Source organism: Marmota monax, unplaced genomic scaffold (genome assembly GCF_021218885.2).
Source record: "Marmota monax isolate L192 unplaced genomic scaffold, Marmota_monax_Labrador192_F-V1.1 WCK01_AAM20220418_F8-fsc00014, whole genome shotgun sequence".
NCBI classification, from domain to species: Eukaryota; Metazoa; Chordata; class Mammalia; order Rodentia; family Sciuridae; genus Marmota; species Marmota monax.
The window spans coordinates 35,303,930-35,316,575 of NW_026695222.1; the positions used below are offsets into that span (position 1 = coordinate 35,303,930).

Here is a 12,646-nt window from a genome sequence, read left to right on the forward strand (position 1 = left end):
TGAAGGCAATTAAATTATTTCTAACTTTTTATTATGGCAAACAAGGGTGTTGCAAGTACCCATGTGCTTGCCCTTTGTACATGTATGCAAGTGAGTCTCTGGGGTAGATACAGAGAAGTGAAATTGCTGATGAGTACTTCTCCAAAGGAGTGTGCCCATTTTCTCTCGTATCCTCATGTGGCACACTCTCTAGGAGAGTTTCAAGGTGAATTTAATGGGGGACTGTATGCAAAAAGTAGTGCAGTACTTGGGACTAGTAAGAGGGGCTATTACTACCCCTGAAGGTTGGAAGGATGTGGGAGAGAGGGCTCTTAGTGGAAGGAAGAGTCCCGTGGAGAGGGACTGTGGGAGTGGCTCCACAAGGAAGGAGCCAGGGAATGAAGGCCTTGAAACACCCTGTCCCCTCTGTCTCCTACTGGGCTGACCTCCACCTTCACCAGATGGCAGAAGGAATCTGTTGATGCAGCCTGACTCCTGGGGCACAGAGGAGGTAGAAAAGGGCAGAGAGCAAAACTGAAGAGACAAATAGGAGATATCCACCCGCTCTCCCACCCACACTGAAAGAAATGACTTTGTCATTTGGCAATAATGGCAAAACATGGTAAGGGTTTGTGTGTGTGTGTGTGTGTGTGTGGTACTGAGGATTGAGCCCAGGAATACTGTATCTCTGAGCTACATCCTAAGCTCTTTTAAAATTGATTTTTGAGACAGGGTCTCACTAAGTTACTCAGGCTGGCCTTAAGCTTATGAACCCCCTGCCTCAGATTCCCAAGTAGCTGGAATTATTGGCATGTGTGTCACCATGCTTGGTATTTTTAATTGGCATTTCCTTCATTTTTAGTGAAACTAAGCATTTTTACATATTTTATTGGCAATTTATATTTTCCATTTTTACAAACTTCCTTTAAAAAACTAATTTGTCTTGCCAGGCACAGTGGCACATGCCTCTAGTACCAGCAACTCGGGAGGATGAGGCAGGAGGATCCCTTGAGCCCAGGAGTTAAAGGATGGCTTGGGCAACATAGTAAGACCCTGTCTCAAACAAACAAACAAACAACAACAAAAAAAAACCCCAACAAATTCTGTCTCTTATTTTTCAGTACTGGGGATTGTACCCAGGGGTGTTCTACCATTGAGCTATATCCCCTGTCCTATATTTTGATCCTTTTTAATTTTGGATGGGGACTGGCCTTCTGCTTGCAATCCTCCTGCCTCAGCTTCCTGAGTTGCTGGGATTACAGATGTGCACCACCACACCTGGTTTAGGATTTTTAATGTTATATTTGGTTCTGAGATTTATATTTGAAAATGGGATGAGGTATAATCAAATCAATTTGTTTTCCCAAATGGATATCCAGTTGTCATAGTGACATTTATCGAATGTCCCACTATTTTCCCATTATCTGGAATAACATTTTCATATATAATAAATCCCTATAAGTTCATTTCTGGATTCTTGTTTTGTACATGTATTTGTAAATTCCAGTACTGTTTTAGTTACTGAAGATGTTGTGTCCTTTGTTACTCTTCTATTTCTTTCCAAAGTTCCCTTTGTCATACTGCACAATTATTCTTCCAAATAAGTCTTAGAGTCAGCTTATCGACCCTTATGAAAAATTCTTGTAGTATTTTATGGGCATGGAGCTGTGTTTATATATTCACTTTGAGCTCCTTGATTTGTTTTTGGTATTATGTCTTTCACATCCAGGAAGGTAATATATACAGTATTTCCATTGTGTCTCATTGTAAAAGTTTATAGTTTTCTTAGTAGACATCTGGCACATTTTTAATAGACTAGTCCATAGATATTTTACCATTTTCGTTTGGTATATTTTTTTCTATTATTAGTTCAATAATAGATTGGTTGTTGGAGATTTCAAGAATTTTTATTGTGTTCACTCACTCATCCCTACACAGCAAGAAGGTGGCTGGTAGAAGACAGGAAGAGAGCCCTCGTTGGAGCTGCCTGTGCCAGCCCCCACCCGAGCCAGCACCCTGGTCTTTGACTTCCAGCTTCCAGAACCGTGAGACAATGATTTCTATTGTTCAGTACCAAAAATATTTTAGTAACAGTTTTAACCTTTCCTTTCTGTGTTTCTTAATCTTTTACCTTCCCAAGATAATTTTGAAAAGCAAAGCGTTTGCCAGACTCTTTCAGTTAAGGTTCAAGATGTATCTGTATCTGATATATTCACTCAAGACACGGATGGAGAAGTGAGCAATGTCAGGAAGAAGCAATCTGTGTGAGAAGGATTTTTTCTGACAACCACAGTGGTGGAAGAGTACTTTAGGAGCAGAAGTGCTGTCATCCTGTCCTGTCATTATCCACTGCAGGAGTGGAGGGGAGCCACGGTGTTTTTCCTTGGTCTGCTCGGATCATGGAGCTGCTCCTGACTGTGAGGTTCTTTTTCTACTAAAAGCAACAACAACATCAAAGAAAGACCTCTTCTCTTCTAATAAACATGGGGACTATGGATTGTCAACAGTTGGAAGCGTTCATCTGTGAATAACAGAGATGCTAAAATATCAAGGACTTTAGCCACTTAGAAGTTGTTTCCCTTCTCTTGCAAAAATTGGAGGTAGGAAGTTTGGTGGTTTGTGCCATGAAATCTTGTACCATGAGAACTTTAATCTTTTTTACTTCGTTCTGCATAAACTACCATTTCCAAGCTCACATCATGGTCCAAAGGGCTGTCCCAACTCCTGACATCCTGCATCCAAGTCAGAAAGAAGGAAGAAGCCACCAGGGGAACAAGTGGAAGGTACTGGGCGAAATCCTCCTGTCTCTTAAGAAGGGTCCTAGACTCTGCTATGTGGTTATTTGGCATCTTATTGGACAGAACCCAATTTCATGGCCAGACATGACTGTAAGGGAGGTTGGGACCACTGGCATTTTTTGGGGGGGTGGGGATAGGGGGCGGACCGTGTACCTAGGTACAAGGGAGATGACCTCGGAATCTTATTTGACACCCTTCTCTGGCAGTTGAGTCTCTGGCTTTCTAGGGGGAGTGCTTCTGCTCTGTGAGTTCCAGGACACCTGGCTCTCAGGGAGGCTCATCTCTGCCCAGTATCCTGATGACAGACATTAGAGTTTCACCCTTTAAAGGGGCTTCACAGGTTTTATATAGTCCTGTGTCTGGGGTTTGGGGACCCTGAATGTCTCATGGCTTTGTAAAAGTAAGGGAGGCATTTATTAGGAGACACTTTGTGGTATCTATCATATAAAAGTACATGAGTCAACATCTTATGAGAGATTAAGGTCTAAAGACAGCTCTTAAGGAAAAGTCATAGTCAAAATTACTCTTTACACAGTCGTACATCATCCTCTACAACCTTGTAAATGTGTATCAGTTGGCTATTATCACATAACTGGCCACCCCAAAATTCAGTGGCATAAAATAACAATCATTTATTCTCACACTTCTGCAAGTTGGCTGATTGCGGCTGACTCAGCGAGGCTTGTGGGGCTTGGCTGTAAGCTGCAGGCTGGTCAAGTCCTGCTCTGCGTGTCACTCATCTTCTTTAGATTAGTGAGCTAGCCAGGACATGTTCTGTCGGATGGCAGAAGAACCACAGTGCGAAGTCAGCCGGGCAAGCACATTTCAAGCCTCAGCTTGTGTTACAACTGCTCAGATCCCATTGAGCAAAGCAAGTCACAGCCAAGCCTAATGTCAGGGGATGAGGAAGTCACACTGTTCTGCACTGGGCTAAGAAGACATGAGACCAAGCCCGATGTCCCTCAAAATTCACCCCCCCCCCTTGAGGGGAAATACAGTAAGGACTTAGCCTCTTCACTTTTGTCTGCAAATGTTTGATAGGTGACTAAATGCAGGCTTCAAGACTTGGCATTTCTGCCTCCATTTTGCATCTGTCTCCTTTGCTCTGAGTCACCTTAAATTCCAGGAACCACCGGGTTGAATAATAAACATCTTGAGATGAGTGGAAGCTACCTCCAGACAACAGCAACTTCCTTATCCTGGGCAAAGCCCTGCCTGAACAATCCTGAGTTAATGATGGACCAGGCCAAGCCAACCCAAGATTACCTGTTTTGCAGCTATGAAAGACTTCTGGCTTTGGAAGCCCCAAACCCTCACACTCGTTCCCCTGTCTATCAAACCTCAAAGTCATTGTCAATTCCTGGAAGGAAGGGTTGAGGACTTGGGCCCCCTTGTCTTCCTAGTGTAGCCACACTGATTAAAGTTCCTTTCATATTTTTTTTCACCATTAAACTCTTATGGAAGTAGCATGAGATGAGTAAAATATTTTTATTAAACAATTTAATTTGCCACAGAATTATGTTTTTAAAATGAGTTCTCGGGCTCACTTTGGCAGCACATATACTAAAGTTGGAACCATACAGAGAATATTAGCAGGTCCCTATGCAAGGATGATACACAAATTGGAGAAGCGATCCGTATTTTTTCAGAGAGAACTATAATAAAAACCTAAAAGGTTAAAAAAAATCAGTTTTCACGTATTAATCAATTGTGACCCTCAATTCTTTCATTTTTAATTTGAATATGTCGAGCAATTCATCACCATGCATTTGCCTGGTCAGCTGATGATTTTGCATTTTACTTCTTTATTAAGGGTTTGGAACTCATAAAATAATTCATATTTCTGTATGAATAGACCAAAGTTCATTGGTTATTGCAGCAGGATGGCAGGCATGGCCTGGGTCAGAGGTTCTCCGGGTAGATGGCAGGCAGAACCATTCTTATTCTTTAAATCCTTCCTTCCACAATTCATAACACTGACTTTGTCTACCTACCAAGCCTCCCCATTGCACTGAGGAATGCGCTGAGCAGTCAGGTGTGCTGGACGGGCACAGGGGCTCTTAGGGGATACTGTGGTATGCAGCCCAGACCCCGCCTCCCCCATCCAACTTCACGGCTGAAGCATTTATTCCCCCAGTGACTGGGAACTTTGGTTGCCAACAGCTTTCAGCTGAGTCTCTCTTGGGGCCTTGCCTTTGGCTGAAGAGAGCAGCCTGGTTCAAGTTCATACCCCTTTCCTGGGACAGACTGCATCCAATGACTGTGAGGGACGGGGCGCCTCCTTGCCATTCTGGGTCCATGTGCCCCTGGCATCAACTGAGGCCTCTGTTGAGGCTGCACTTTCAACCTTTCCCTCCCACAGACGACCTGGACAGCACTCTGCAATACACTTCCCACAGCAAATCTCCACCCTGGAGTCTGATTTCTGGGGAGCTCCACCCGCAACAGTCTCCGAAGTCGGGCAGAACAGTTTGAGTCTTATTTAGTCACTGACTAGCTGAGTTCCTTAGATATAATAAGTCTACTATAAGCCTTTGAGAGCCTCAGGTATTTAATATCTAAAGATGCAACAATAATGGTAATCCGTCTCTTGCAGTTACTATGAGAATGAAGATACATCTAAAGCATTTAGCACATTTAGGTTCACTTGAAACCAGCACTAATATGTCATAGTCATGTTTTATTAAAAATAATAATGTTAGTACAATAACTTGGAGGTCCAGTGCAGAGGAGACTGGGGTAGGGGATTTTGTTGAAATTGATTCTCTTCTTTTCTCTTTTTAGGGGCTTGGTGAAGAGGGGTACCAGAGATTGAACCCAGGTGTGCTTAACCACTGAGCCACATCCCAACCCTTTTTAAATTTTTTATTTTAAGATAGGGTCTCTCTATGTTGCTGAGGCTGGCTTTGAGCTTGGGATCCTCCTGCCTCAGCCTTCTACTTGCTGGGATCTCTTCCTTTTGACTCAGTTCCTGGTCTGCATTTTCAGAAGCCCTTAGGCTGGAGCTGCAGAAACGGACCTGTTATTCTAACTTGTTTCCAGAAGGTGGCGCCAGTGGACAACACTGCAGTTCTGCCTCTGCTCAGTAACAATTTTTGGTCAGTTTCAGGCGCATTAACCATTCGCCAAGCGCTGACTATTCCATCATTTTACTCTTCTATCCCTTCCTCAACAAATACTTTACTAAGCACTTAACTCCAGCCACAGAGCAGCTTCAAATCCCTTCTAAAATGTGATGGTGACCAAGGAACAAAAGTAGGGAGCAAACAAACAAACAAAAAATTCCAAGTTCCTGCTGGGGAGCTGGACTTTTGAGAGATGAATAAGAGGTTTTAGCCACCGATTTATTCTGGTTCTGGATTGGTGCCAGCTCACGCTCTCAAAAGCGAAAGGGGCTTAATTTGAGTGAAACTGAGTCAGGAAGAAAATGGTCTGTCTGCAGGAGCCGCTGAAGTGCATCCCAGAGGCCACCCGCAGCCCTCTCCAGGGCTATTGATCTGAGAGCAGGCAACTGGTTCCTAGACTGGTTAAAATTCCCGAGCAGGAGGAAGAAGAAGAAAAAAATCCATAAAAGGAAATGGGAGAAGGTGTTGAAGGGCTGGGGGGGAGGGGTGAGCTGGCCTGAATTAGGAGCTCCAGTCAGAGGTGACTTTGCAGGCCCTTGGGCATCACACACAGGCCAGCAAGCAAACCTGGACATCAGGAGACCAGGGCCTGGCAGTCTATATCTATTACTAGGATAGAGTGTCCCCCCTCAGCCTTCTTACACCCGCCCCAGAACTGTGGGGGATGAGCCCACCTGAAGGTGACCTCAGCAAAGCAATTTTAGGGGTGTCAAGAAGGGCTCCTTAGGCTGGAGATAGAGCTCAGTGGGTAGAGTGCTTGCCTTGCATGCACAAGGCCCTGGGTTCAATCCTCAGCAGCACACACACAAAAAAAAAAGGCGGGGGGGGGGCTCCTTCTATGAATAAGATCTCTTGACAATCACTCTTTGGGACCCCAAATTAGTGTCCTTTAAAATACTTATTATGAAGCTGGGCAAGGTGGTGCATGCCTGCAATACTAGGAGCTTGCGAGGCTGAGGCAGGAGGATTGCAAGTTCAAAGTCAGCCTCAGCCACTTAGTGAGGCCTTATGCAACTTAGTGAGGCCTTGTCTCAAAATAAAAAATAAAAAGGGCTGGGGGGTGGCTCAGTGGTTGAAAGCCCTGGGTTCAATCCTGGTATTAAAAACAACGATGCATATTACATCAGTGAACGGAAAATGACATCAGAGTTAAAGGAGATTTAAAAAAAATTGTAAGAAGTAAGAGCAGAATTTCTCTATGGTGTGTGTGTGTGTGTGTGTGTGTGTGTGTGTGTGTGTGTGTGTGTGTGATTGTATTGGCTTGGAGAAAAGTCTTCAAAAACACACTCAGTTGTTAACTGGATTATTTGAGCCAGAAGGTGAGGAGTATGTGAGGGAGGTTCGTGGAGGGTGGCAAAGGATAATGAAAGGGCCAAGGGGAAAAAATCACATTAGGAAAGGGCATCTGTGATTGAAAGATGTTACTGTGTGTTTTGATTTATGTAAATGTTGCTTCTGTTGCCCATGTGCATAGACATGCATGAAAGATGCCCACGAAATGTTAACCAACAGCACTCGTCATATGGTGATGAGATTTCAAAGGATTTTTCTTTTTCCTTATAACTCTATAAATTTTAAATTCTTTCATAGCATTTAAATCAGGGAAGTAGGGGAAGAAAATAAAATCTAGAAAAATTTTGCAAACCAAATGGGAAAAGCAATAAGAAAGCTGAGCTATCCGCGTCTGAGGGCCTTCAAATTCTAACTTCTCATTCCCTAACTGTGTGACCCTGAGCAGATTACCCAGCCTCTCTGAGCCTGATTTGCCTCCTCTTTAGAAGTAGGATGTAGGAGATACCTTTTGTTTTTGCCTGCCCGGTATTTCCTTCTGATTTCCTGTGGAGAACTGCTCCATCCCTTTGCACGAGACCCCACCTTGAGTACCATGTGGATCTGTGACTGAGGCCTAGCCAATTCATTGAGTCCACTGCACAGATGTCCATAATTTGACCTGGGTCAGCAGGAGTTAAGTCTAAGACTTTTCCTGAAACTATATGGTAAGAGCAGTGTCTTTCTCTGTGAGGGTTCAGAGCTGCTGCATATATAAGCCTGGAGCTTCTGGTGGTCATCTTGCCTATATGAGCAAGGAGTGTGGCTAAAAGTGGAGCCAGTACACAGGAGAGGAGAGATGAGGAAAATGGAGCAGCCCACTGACGTCACTTAAGGACCTAGATCCAACTGTGCCTGAAGCTGGAGAACACTTCCAGGGGGAACATAGCATACTGGTTGAAATGTAAATGCTAGGAGACAGACTGGTCAGGTTGAAATCCCAAGTTTGCCACAGCAATCAATAAACACAGAAACACAACTGAAAGAGTAGGGCAGAAAGGAATTTGTTTAAAGGATGTGGAATAGACAGGCTGAGCAGTCAGAAATGGTGTCCAGAGCTGGGCGTGGTGGTGCACACCTGTCTTCAGCAACTTAGTGAGGCCCTAAGCAACTTAGCAAGACTCTGTCTCAAAAATAAAAAAATAAAAAGGGGATGTGTCTCAGTGGTTAGGTGCCCCTGGATTCAACCCCTGGTACCAAAACAAACACACACACAAAAACAAAACAAAACAAAATCCCAAAAAACTTAGAAAAAAAAGAATGAAATGGTCCACATTTCCATGAACGCAGCTGAATCGGCTTGGGAACATTGCTGACCCCAATTCCAGATACGCAGTGCTGCCTGTCACCCCACTGCCACTGTTGTCACCGGAAGTTGGCCGTGCTGGCCCACCAAGCCTGCCAGAGAACATTCCCCCGTTAGTTTTCAATCCCAGCCCGAGGCAGATGCGCCCAGTGGGCAGAGCTGAGTCACATGCTCACGTCCTGGCTGCGGGAGGCTGGGGGCGAACCTGTGGGGCATTGTCCTCCTCCCCTGTGGGCATGGCTCTCCAGGAAGTCTCAGGAAGGAGATCATTCCCTTCAACGCAGGGAGTGGGTGCAGAAGCTGGGAAGTAAGAGAGAGAGATGGCTTCGCTGATGATCACAGTAAAATGGTGGAAATCTCAGGACTCGAATGTCCCCAGCAGCAAAATGGAAATTATTAGTTCTTTCCTCAAAATATCATCTAGAGGACTGAAGGAGTTCATACAGGTAAAATTCTTAGAACTACGTGGCTACCGAATGGTTTAATGAATGCTAGATCTGACTTTTCAGTTAGCGAATTTTGCCTGGAGTCACTTAAAAATCAGCTGCTGTGCTGTTTTGGTTTATCCTGTATGCCTTCGGATGGACAGTCCTGCCTTCAGTGAGGACTGCCAATACTCCATGGGGTGGCTGTAAAGCTTGAACACATAAATAACATAAAGTTCCTGGCACGGGGACACCCTTGATCAATGATAACTACTTATTTCTAATATTAATACCAATACCACCAATAAACAGGTCTTCACTATCTTTTGTAAACGCTAAGAGCAAGGTTTGGTCAGAACTTGAAATCACATCCAGGGAGTGGTTTGATGGAGGGCTACACTGAGGATGAAAAATGGGTACAAAGTTGGTAAAAATAAAAAAAAAAAAGTTTTGAGCTGCTGGAGATCAAACCCCAGGCTTCACATAGGCTGGGCAAGTGCTATATCTCTGAGCTAAGCCCAGTAGCACTTGTTGAGTGGACATTTCTTCTCCTTTATCTATAGGAGATGAAAGATTTGTAAAGAGCTCATTTTGCAGTAAGAAGAGTTGCGCTCATTCTCCCAACAGGCCTGGTGCTGGCTGTGGAGCCACAGAGGTGAACAAGGTGCTCCATACCTGTCTTCAGGTGTTCCCGGCCTGGGGGAGGGTGAAAGCTCAGGTGGAGTCTGGGAATGTAAAGGAGGGAAATACACAGGTGTGAGGGAGGAGCATGGGTAGAAGAAATATTCCACCTTCTTCTTTGATCCACTCGAAGAAAAATGATACTGCAAGGGCGCTGGCAAATGGCTCCCTCTGGCCTTCAAAAAGCACCGGAGGACTATGGATAAATGGAGACGGAATCCTCTATCGGAAGGGGACTGCGGCTCTGAGGGAGGAGAAGTGGATCCAGGTTACCTGGTTTCCGGTGTGTCAAGAGAAGCCAGAAATCATGATTTCTTGATTTTTAGTTGACAGTGATGAATGCAAATATTTCAAAAGACCGCATGCGCCTAAATGGTACAGGCCAAGAAAAGCACTATTTGGTCCGAATTCCAGACCTGAGGCTGAGGGTCCAGGACATGACCTCCAGTCCACTAGGAGAGACAGGTAGGCAGGGGCGATTTTGACACCTTGATAAGTGCAGAGGCGGAAAGACGTGGTGGCTGCAGGGCAGGAGTCCTAGGGGAGGACTGAAGCAGGTCAGCAAGGGAGCAGCGGGTGGGGGGACCAGCCGGCAAAGCTCAGGTGGGTGAGAGGAAGGAGGAGCTGAGGCTGGAGAGAGGACAGGGCTGGACAGACAGTGGCCTGGGCCACATTGTCAGTCTGTTCAATGACTTCTTAATTTTCCTGATTATAATTTCCGCTGGTTTTGATAGAAAAACAGAGTTGGTTTCTGTGCCCCCCCCCAAACAACCACTTCCTGTAATAAAAAGGAGCCCTTTCAGATATCAAAGTCGGCCAAGCTCCTTCCGGCTCCCTCTCCCTCACCTGCACCCTCAGCTGGGTCACATTCTCTCCCCCAGGATATCACAGAAAGCACATGCTCCTGACCTCTGTCTGAACACCCTGGACTTGCCAGCACAGAGAGAAACCATTTGCACAGGAGGGAACGTTTCAGTTCTTCCCGGCCCACTCTCTTTTCACTCTGTCCCGAGCCAAAAGCAGTTGATGATTCAGAGAGCGCAGGGGTGGCCAGCAGGGCCCTGGGCGGCAACCAGGAGCCAGTTCCAGTCCTGGTCTTGCAGATGGATTCCTCCTGTAGCCCAGGACCAGACTGGGCCACACAGGCTCAGCTGTGGCATAAGCACTAGGTCAGATGGTCTCTGAGAATCTAAGGTCGCTGCCTCTCCATCAGGACTCTCAGGGCCCAAATCTGTCGCACACAGAGTGGACCTGACATCGGCTTGGGTGTCGTCCATCTAGCCAGCGTGTGCCTTGTGCCAGGCGCTCTGCCAGGCTCCCGCCATATGGGAGGGAGGTGGACAGTTCACCCACTTGGTGGACGAGGAAACTGAAGCTCAGGTAATTGAAGTGATGACCACTTGCCCAGAGTGGCCAGGCTTGCAGGTGGGACCTCAAAGGATACATTAGTTGAAACAATGGTTAAACATTTCACTAAAGTAGCACACAAACATCATAACATATAAAACAGCACAGAGGGGTTTACCAGGAAAAACCAACTCCCCAGATTCCTCAAGTCACCTCCCTTAATAATTTTGATTATTTTTTTCTTTGATAGGAACAATAGTGCCAATAGTGTGAAAGTCTGTGCCCCTCACGTTCATATGTTGAAATCCCCCAAGGCCATGGTGTTTAGGGGACGGGCCCTTTGGGAAGTGATTGGGCCATGAAAGTGGAGCCCTTGTTGTAGCAGGAAATGAGGGTGAGGACACCCAGATCTGGAAGCAACACTTTATTGGAGGTGCCACAACCCAGAGGGATAATTCCCAAAATCTGAGCCCCGAACACAGCAGAGCTTTTGCTTTTATACATAAGTGAGTTTTGGGCACATCGAGGCAAGGGAGTTGGTGCAATTCTATTAAGGGGGTACATTCTACATCCCTTACGTGGGTGCAAGCTTGTCAAGAGCCTAGGGACTCTTAGCTCATACAGCTTAGGGGCTAAGCCTAAAGGGGATTGTTCTGTCCCTGGCTTTGTCTCCTTCTTCTGCTACTGTGGTCATCTCCTATGGTACCTGTGAGTCGCCGTAAGCCTCTAGGGTTAAATGTCAACCAGCAGAGCTGCTGTGTGTCGGCATGCAAAAACACAGCCTGTCAGCTCTTAAACCGCTAAAGTTCCCATTTTGCGCTAACCCATTGTGAGTGGGATCAGGCCCTTCAGGGCCTTCAGAGATCAGGGGCTCTTGCCCTTGATCGCCTTGCCCTTCCACCACGTGAGGATACAGGCAAAGGTGGCATCTATGTACTAGAAAGTGGGCCTTCACCAGACACCAGCTCTGCTGGCACCCTGATCTGGGACTTTCCGTCTCCAGAACTGTAAGAAACACATTTCTGTTGTTTATACCCAGCTTGTGGTATTTTGTTACAGCAGCCTGAACAGACTAAGACAAACAGCTGGGCACTCTGACTACCTGCTGTGACATTTACTTACACTCTTTGCTTCCTCCATCTCCAACTGTTTAGTATTTACATACTTATTTGTTGTTCCCTTGATCTCATAAATTCAGTAAACATAAACTCTAATTTCTTATGCTACTGCATGGGCAATGTCTGCGGACATCTCATTTTCTAAGATGTGGGTATGCATAGTGTTACTTTTCTCTCCATCTTTTCTACCCTCTTCTATTCTCTACCTTTCAACAGCCTCACTTATATATTTTTTAATTGTCATTTTTTTTAAGAATGTGGTAAATATTTCAATGCTTCCCTCCTGTTTAATTTTCCTCTCCTTTTGGATGAATGGAGGATTGCATTTCCCTACCTTTTTAAACTGAGGATAGCCATGTGTCTAATTCTGGCCAATGGACATGGAGGAAGGGATCTGTGTGACTTCTGGGCTGTAGCATTTAATGGCAGGTGTGAGCCCCATACACTCATACAGTACCTGCAAGCATCGCATATGGTGGCACCTCTGTCAGCCTGGGTCCCAGAACAGCAGAGCCCCCACCAATGTTCCTCAACATGT

At 45.5% G+C, this 12,646-nt stretch overlaps 1 long non-coding RNA gene and 1 other non-coding gene across 2 annotated transcripts in view; both read left to right on the top strand.

Annotated features, from left to right (window-relative positions):
• The first annotated feature begins 155 nt into the window (after positions 1-155).
• The window catches only part of LOC124085928 (uncharacterized), a 29,039-nt gene continuing 16,548 nt past the window's right edge, over positions 156-12,646 (top strand). Inside the window, exons 1-2 of the long non-coding RNA XR_006849633.2 lie at positions 156-601; positions 1,918-2,024. This is a non-coding gene — a long non-coding RNA (uncharacterized LOC124085928). The remainder of the gene's footprint in view (positions 602-1,917; positions 2,025-12,646) is intronic.
• On the top strand, positions 4,317-4,422 carry LOC124085986 (U6 spliceosomal RNA). The gene has a single exon (XR_006849662.1). It is a non-coding gene; the product is annotated as a U6 spliceosomal RNA (small nuclear RNA).